Consider the following 8,811-nt stretch of genomic DNA (forward strand, 5'->3'; position numbering starts at 1 on the left):
GGATTTATTTCCATGGAATGGAAGGAGTTGCCAACCAGTTATGATTTAAGTTTGTGTTTGAAGTTAATTTTATTAATGTTTAATTCTTTCCATCACTGGATAGATGGTCAAGGATTTTTATGGCTGAATTCCTCACTCATTTCTGCACCACATTAAGGTTAAGTGATGTATATATATCAAAAAAAGTTTTGCACCACCTTGATTCTGAGAGCTTTGGAACCTGTACAGAAAACTGGAACAGGGATCAACAAACACCATTTCCGCCCTTTTTAAAGCTCATAAAAACCATACATTGCATGTTATACCACCACACAGTGAGACCTACAGAGATGATGATCCAGATTGCTGTACACACCGGTACCTCTAATACCCAGTAGCACGTCCCCTTGCATTGATGCATGCCTGTATTCGTATTGGCATACTATCCATAAGTTCATCAAGACGCTGTTGGTCAAGATTGTTCCACTCCTCAATGGCAATATGGTGTAGATCCCTCAGAGTGGTTGGTGGATCGTGTCATCAATTAACAGCCCTTTCAATCTATCCCAGGCATGTTCGATAGGGTTCACATCTGGAGAACATGCTGGCCACTCTAGTCGAGCGATGTCCCTATCCTGAAGGAAATCATTCACAAGATGTGTACATGGGGTGTGAATTGTCATCCGCAAAGACGAATGCCTCGCTAATATGCTGCCGATATTGTTGCACTATCAGTCAGAGAATGGCATTCACGTATCGTACAGCCATTATGGCATCTTCCATGATCACCAGCAGTGTACATCGGCCCCACATAAAGCCGTCCCAAAACAGCAGGGAACCTCCACCTTGCTGCACTCGGTGGACAGTGTGTCTAAGGCATTCAACCTGTCTGGGTTCCCTCCAAACATGTCTCTGATGATTGTGTGGTTGACAGCGTATGTGACAATCATTCTGAGGAGTCCATATGGCATTTTGTTGGGCCCATCTCTACCATGCTGCATGGTGACGCGGTAGCAAAGACGGTCCTTGCCATAGACGTAGGGAGTGAAATTGCGCATCATGCAGCCTATTGTGCAGAGTTTGAGTCGTAACACGATGTCCTGTGGCTGCACAAAAAGCATTATTCAACATGGTGGCGTTGCTGTCAGGATCCCTTCGAGCCATAATCTGTAGGTAGTGGTCATCCACAGCAGTAGTAGCCCTTGGGCAGCCCGAGAGAGGCATGTCATCAACAGCTTCTGTCTCTCTCTATCTCCTCCATCGCTTTGGTTCACCCCAAGACAAATGGACACATCCCTTGTTGAGAGCCCTTCCTGGCACAAAGTGAAAATGTGGGCACGATTGAACGGTGGTACTGACTGTCTAGGCATGATTGAACTAAAACACGAGCCATGTACCTACTTTCTGGTGGACTGCCTGGAACGGATCAGCTGTCAGACCCCCTCCATTTAATAGGTGCTGCCGATGCATGGTTGTTTACATCTTTGGGCGGTTTTAGCGATATCTCTGAACAGTCAAAGGAACTGTGTCTGTAATACAATATCCACAGTTAATGTCTATCTTCAGGAGTTCTGGGAGACGGGGTGACGCGAGGCTTTTTTTGATGTGTGTATAATGTAAACAATTTCTGTTTCCAGTAGGGGAGAGTAGCACACAGTGAAACATGGTACACAATGAAACATTCCATTTCAGCTCTTTATAATACACTTTTTTCTTCATATTGATATCACTATATGTTGACCTTTATCAGACACATCTTTGGTGGAAAGTTTGGTTAACTGTGTTCTTATTTATATGTCATCATATCTTTTCTGTAGTCAGAAATTACACTTTACACATATTTATAAATTTAATATTTTCCATAAAAATTTGCTACTTTGTGATCATATATACACTGTCAGCATATTGACCACTTTTTAGATGTAGTATATATTTAGATTATGAATATTAACTAATTTTTAGTGTATTGTGTCTTTAGTACACAGTAAAACCCTTGTATGCAGCACACAGGGAAACAGTACAGACTCATGGATACTGAGAAATTCAGACCCATGACAATTTGTGAAGTTGCACAATGTGCTGGCGATAGTTTTGTTAAAGCAATGACATGAAGAAATGCAATATAAAATGTGGAATTTACCCATTTAATGTTAACATCTTCAATGAGTCTGATTTCTTTACATCTGCAGTTTCAGACAACTATCAAGTAGAGACATTGGATTCAGATGAATGTTTGACCCCTCAAAACACTTAGAATGGTGATTTGAAAAATTTGGAGGCAGTCAGTTGAAGTTTATATAATGGTAACCATAGCACCAGCAGGGAATGTATCTCACTAATCTCTTCGTTCCAGCGGTCCACAAATGTGGACCTATGTTCATTTTTTTTCGCTTACAGACCGTTGGTCCACCAGCATGGACCTTCTATTTCTCAGTTTCAACACGAGAGTGCAGCAGCTCCAAGGAACGACTGATGTATTTGTTTACAGCTGGTTGTGCACTCAAAATGGCTGCTACCAGAAGTTAGAAAGGTATGTAAATAATTATTATGCTCAAATATTAGTCTAAAATGCTGTGATTTTTTTGTAAAGTGTGTTAACTCTTCTAGATGTTGAGAGTTAGTTCCGATTTGAATAAATTTTGTTTATTACTATGAAATAACTCATTTTCTGAAGGTCCTCATATGTGGACCCCAGATCATAATATGAATTTGCCAACTTCAATTTCGTCTTCGACAGTAGAGTACTGAAGTAACTCTCCTTTTTATACTTTACAGATATGAATGAAATATTAGCTGACGAGCAGTTGGAAGTGCTTCTGAAGGACAGTAATGCCGAATTATCTGATGGGGAAGATGACAAATTTTCATTTTTGACTGGAGATTTTCCTGTTGAACCTGAAGCCAATGAGGAAGATAAAGCAACAGTAGATGAGACTGTGGATTCTTCTGAAGATGGTAGGTTCACCCCATATAGTAATGATCAAAAATATTATAAATTATGTAGCGAACTTACTCATGTTTTTTTATTACAATTTTGTTTATTTGTAGATCCCCAAGACGTAATTCTTGTTCCACAACATCTGCCAGTGCGATCTATGAAGTGGAGGAGGAAAGAAATGACGTATTCGAACCTTGTGAGAGCGAAATCCATCTTCCAGGTTATGAAGAAGAGAAAGGAATTTTTGAATCTTTCCTGGAATACCTTCCTCTGACATTCTGTGAAGAACATGCACAACAAACCAATTTGTATTCAGTTCAAAAACGACAACATAAATCTGTTAACACTAGTGGAGAAGAAATGTTGCATTTAGCTGGAATACATGTTGTTATGGGAGCTCTGGGCTATGCACAAAGTAAGCTATACTGGCAGCAAGATACTCAGGTTCCAGTTATTGCTAAGTGTATGACAAGAGACAGTTTCTATGAACTAAGAAATTATATGCATTTTGTGGATAATACAAGTGAGCACAATGAGAAGCTTTGGAAGGTAGAACTTTTCTTGATTGTGTGCAGAAGAAGTGTCTGACACTTCCAAGATCACATCATCTTTGCATTGACAAACAGATGGTGCCATTTTCTGGTAAATGCTTCATTCTGGCTGCACCTGATGGCCCATTGTTGGACTTCATGTTTTATACTGGTCTCGGTGCAGCAGTTGTTAAGATGATGACAGAAAGTGTTCCTAGAGACAACCAGCATTGTGTATACACTGATAGATTTTTCACAAGTGTAAAATCTGTAGACATGTTGCTGGGAAGGAAAATTTATCAGAAAGGTACAGTTATGAAGAACAGATTGGGTCCAATAGTGAAGAAATTGAAAAATGACAGGCTATTTCAATGGGGGGAATGGGAAGAATAGGTTAAGGAAGATGATAAAATTTGTCTTATTAAGTGGAAAGACAATAAAAGTGTCCTAATACTCTCATCATGTGATGGAAGCAGCCCTCCAACCACATGTAAGAGGTGGTCAAGAGAACAGAAAAAGGAGATAGATGTTCCTCAGCCAGTGGCAGTGAAGCTTTACAATGAAAACATGGGGGGTGTTGATCTCTGTGATAGATTTTTGTCATATTACAGATGCTACATTCGCATATCAAAATGGCCTGTAAGAATGTTTAATCATTTTATAGATATTGTGATTGTCAATTGTTGGGTGATGTACCACAGATGGTGCTCAGAAAATGAAATACCCAAACAAAGAAAGTTGTCACTGATGGATTACAAAATGCACATAGGCAAAGCTATGATTAATTACAAATATGTTGAACCTGTAGCTAGAAGAAGAGGGCGCCCTTCTGTAGTCAATTCCTCTTATAGTGAAGATGTAGATGATGTACAAGATACAGATAAAAAGCCAAGAAGAGCTCTGTCACAACCAATTGCAAAAGTTAGGTTTGACAATGTAGGCCATTTACCAAAATTTGTTGAGGCAAAGAACACCTCAAAATGCAGGAATCAAGGCTGCAGTTACCAGACAAGGGTCATCTGCATCCAATGTGAAATGTATTTGTGTGTCATGAAAAATAATTGTTTTGAAGCCTATCACAAAAAGTAAAGATTCATTTATGGGCAATATCAAGTTATTATTTGGCAGAAATTGTTGCATGATTTTTCTTTCATTTGTCGAGTATCAACAGAAACCTGTATTGGAAACACTGTATTTAAAAATACTGAAATTAAAATACTTATTTTCTGTGTAAATTAACACATGTAGTTAAGTTTACAGTAAAATAATTATATTGTTGAAAAAAAAACATGTTTTTACTGAGGAAGAGAGAGAAAAATGTAATCACGGACAAGTACATTATCATGATAACTGTGACCCGAGGTCCACACATGTGGACCTCCATTTATGCCCTAGTGAATAACCAATTGTTTTTTCTTTGGCATATGTGTCATGCTTGTATACTAGTTTGTTGGAAAATATGAAAAGAAAAATTTCCTGTAATTTTTTTTCATCTCAGGAGTGAAGAGGCTAAAGAAGTATTGTGATTTTCCAAAAGTTCCTGCTATAAAATCCACGAGACACTGAAAATAGAGAAGCATCATGTTGACTTCATCACCTGAGAAGGTGGCTACTGAAGAAAAAAACTTAAAGGAAAAGGTAAAACTGGAAGAAAAAGAGAAGAAAAGTACTGTGAAGATATCAACAAGCAGAAACGAAGTAATGTGAAAGTAAAAGGGCTTCAACTGAAAGTTATCAGCAAGGCAACAAATATACCTCATCTGATGAATCAGAGGGCAGTACACCTCTAGCTCTTTCTTATCTGAGGGATGTTGTGATTGGCAATTATATTTCGGTAAAATTTTCAAGTGATATGTTTTTCATAGCTGAAGTAGTGAAGCCAATAGGTGGTGGTGGTGACTATGTGGTCTCACACCTTCTAAAAAGTGAAATAAAAAACCAGTGTTGCTTTCCCAAAAGCAGAAGACACATTTTTTGCATCATGTAAGGATACTGCAATGACTGTGTCTTCAGCATTGCCTATGGCTATGAAAAGACTATATTAGAATGTCAGTCAATTTTGGCAGACTTTATGTTCACTGGGCAAAACATATTGTAGCTCAAAGTAATTGAATTAAATTTAACATATCAATGTTTTATGTGTGATCCAAGCTATTCAAGTATTAATAATGTAAAAAAATTATAACTCTTTCATTGTGAGCTATACACAGTAGACAGTGAAATATTTGCAGCATATTTTTTTTTTTTTAAATTGTAAGTTCATTTGTTAATTAGCTGCCAAATTATATTTGTTTTATTCTAAAATGTTGGCAAAGCATTGTCCTTTTCAATGCATACAAACATTTTGTTCTGCAAGGAGTAATTTCCCCAAATTCTTCAAAAACATAATTTTTGTTTCACTGTGTACTATCATACACTAGAATATTTCTGAATGTTAGTGTTATTTCTAAACTATGATTGACTGTTGAGAACAAGGTTCACAAAGGAGTAAATGTGCTGTGAGGCAGTTGTTAATATGTCCATCTGTTCAAAGATCTGTCTGCAAGAGATTTTAGAATGCATGACACACATTATGCATGTATTACATAATTCTGTGCAACAACCATTTTTTTCCTCAATAATGAGTTACCACAGAATGCGATACCATAAGAAATTAGTGAATAAAAAAGTAAGCTAAATTTTGGACATTTTCATTTCCAACGTCTGATGTTATTTGTAACACAAAAGTTGCAAAGCATACATGTTTAAGATGATCTGTAACACATAACTTCAGTTTTAGCTTTAATCAATACAAACATTTAAGAATTCAGAATATTCTGTTCCATATATCCATTTGCCATTATGTATTATTTCTGATCATGTTGTCAGACCCTGTGTGGTACTGAGTTGCATGTATAGTGTTTTATCTAAATTCATTGATAGCACAGCCAATTACTGATTTTCAAGAAAATATTACTTTTGTTTCCAAACACTGAACTTATTTCATTAGGTCTGATTATAAAACTTGCAGCATCAGCAAAGACAATTGTACCTGTTTCTTGAACAACAATGGGAAATCATTTATACATAACAAGAATAGATTCTTCTATCCCTGTGGTATATCTGTCATGATTACTTCCCATTCTGAAGATGTTTCATTGTGTACACTCCTCCAATTTATTAACACAACACTTTGCATCACTTTAATGTTGAGTCATCAGTCTTCTGCCTGGTTTGATGCAGCCCACCATAAATTCCTCTTCTCTACAGCTCCTTGTAGTACCATGGAAGTCATTCCCTGATGTATATTATTTTTTAAGTCAGTTGTATGCATGAGTTGTTAAGCTGACTCTGTGGTAATTCTTGCACTTGTCAGCTCCTGCAGTCTTCGGAATTGTGTGGGTGAGATTTTTTCGAAAGTCAGATCGTATGTCACCAGACTCACACATCCTACACACCAATGTAAATAGTCGTTTAGTAGCCACTTCACCCAGTGATTTTAGAAATTCTCCTGGAATGTTATCTATCTGCCTTATTTGATCTTAAGTCCTCCAAAGCTCTCTTGAATTATAATATTGGATCCCCTATCTCTTCAAAATCAACTCCTGTTTCTTCTTCTTTCACATGAGACATATCTTCCCCCACATAGTGACCTTGAATGTACTCTTTCTACCTATCTGCTCTGTCCTCTCCATTTAACAGGGGAATTCCCATTGCTCTCTTAATGTTACCACCCTTACTTTTAATTTCACCTAAGGTCATTTTGACTTTCCTATATGCTGATTCAGTCCTGCCGATCATCATTTCTTTTTTGATTTCTTCACATTTTTCATGCAAATATTTCATCTTATCTTCCCTGCACTTCCTATTTATTTCATTCCTCAGTGACTTTTATTTTTGTATTCCTGAATTTCCCTAAACATTTCTGTACTTCCTTGTTTCATTAATCAACTGAGGTATTTCTTCTGATACCCATGGTTTCTTTGCAATTATCTTCTTTGTACCAATGTTTTTATTTCCAACTTCTGTAATTGCTCTTTTTAGAGGAGTCCATTCCTCTTCAAGTGTACTGCCTACTGAGCTAATCCTTACTGCTGTATCTACAGCCTTAGAGAACTTCAACCGTATCTTTTCATTCCTTAGTTCTTCTCTATCCCTTTTCTTTATGTACTGATTCTTCCTGACTAATCTCTTAAACTTCAGCCCATCACTACTACATTGTGATCTGAATCTACACTCCTGGAAATGGAAAAAAGAACACATTGACACCGGTGTGTCAGACCCACCATACTTGCTCCGGACACTGCGAGAGGGCTGTACAAGCAATGATCACACGCACGGCACAGCAGACACACCAGGAACCGCGGTGTTGGCCATCGAATGGCACTAGCTGCGCAGCATTTGTGCACCGCCGCCATCAGTGTCAGCCAGTTTGCCATGGCATGCGGAGCTACATCGCAGTCTTTAACACTGGTAGCATGCCACGACAGCGTGGACGTGAACTGTATGTGCAGTTGACGGACTTTGAGCGAGGGCGTATAGTGGGCATGCGGGAGGCCGGGTGGACGTACCGCCGAATTGCTCAACACGTGGGGCGTGAGGTCTCCACAGTACATCGATGTTGTCGCCAGTGGTCGGCGGAAGGTGCACGTGCCCGTCGACCTGGGACCGGACCGCAGCGACGCACGGATGCACGCCAAGACTGTAGGATCCTACGCAGTGCCGTAGGGGACCGCACCGCCACTTCCCAGCAAATTAGGGACACTGTTGCTCCTGGGGTATCGGCGAGGACCATTCGCAACCGTCTCCATGGGCTACGGTCCCGCACACCGTTAGGCCGTCTTCCGCTCACGCCCCAACATCGTGCAGCCCGCCTCCAGTGGTGTCGCGACAGGCGTGAATGGAGGGACGAATGGAGACGTGTCGTCTTCAGCGATGAGAGTCGCTTCTGCCTCGTTGCCAATGATGGTCGTATGAGTGTTTGGCGCCGTGCTGGTGAGCGCCACAATCAGGACTGCATACGACCAAGGCACACAGGGCCAACACCCGGCATCATAGTGTGGGGAGCGATCTCCTACACTGGCCGTACACCTCTGGTGATCGTCGAGGGGACACTGAATAGTGCACGGTACATCCAAACCGTCATCGAACTCATCGTTCTACCATTCCTAGACCGGCGAGGGAACTTGCTGTTTCAACAGGAGAATGCACGTCCGCATGTATCCCATGCCACCCAACGTGCTCTAGAAGGTGTAAGTCAACTACCTTGGCCAGCAAGATCTCCGGATCTGGCCCCCATTGAGCATGTTTGGGACTGGATGAAGCGTCGTCTCACGCGGTCTGCACGTCCAGCACGAACGCTGGTCCAACTGAGGCGCCAGGTGG

At 40.0% G+C, this 8,811-nt stretch overlaps 1 long non-coding RNA gene across 1 annotated transcript; it reads left to right on the top strand.

Moving 5' to 3' along the window:
* Window positions 1–2,394: 2,394 nt before the first annotated feature.
* Window positions 2,395–7,600, top strand: LOC126353834 (uncharacterized). Its single transcript, XR_007565217.1, has 3 exons — window positions 2,395–2,509; window positions 2,755–2,934; window positions 3,028–7,600. It is a non-coding gene; the product is annotated as an uncharacterized LOC126353834 (long non-coding RNA).
* The last annotated feature ends 1,211 nt before the right edge of the window (window positions 7,601–8,811 follow it).

This window comes from Schistocerca gregaria, chromosome 3, assembly GCF_023897955.1.
Source record: "Schistocerca gregaria isolate iqSchGreg1 chromosome 3, iqSchGreg1.2, whole genome shotgun sequence".
Lineage (NCBI taxonomy): Eukaryota > Metazoa > Arthropoda > Insecta > Orthoptera > Acrididae > Schistocerca > Schistocerca gregaria.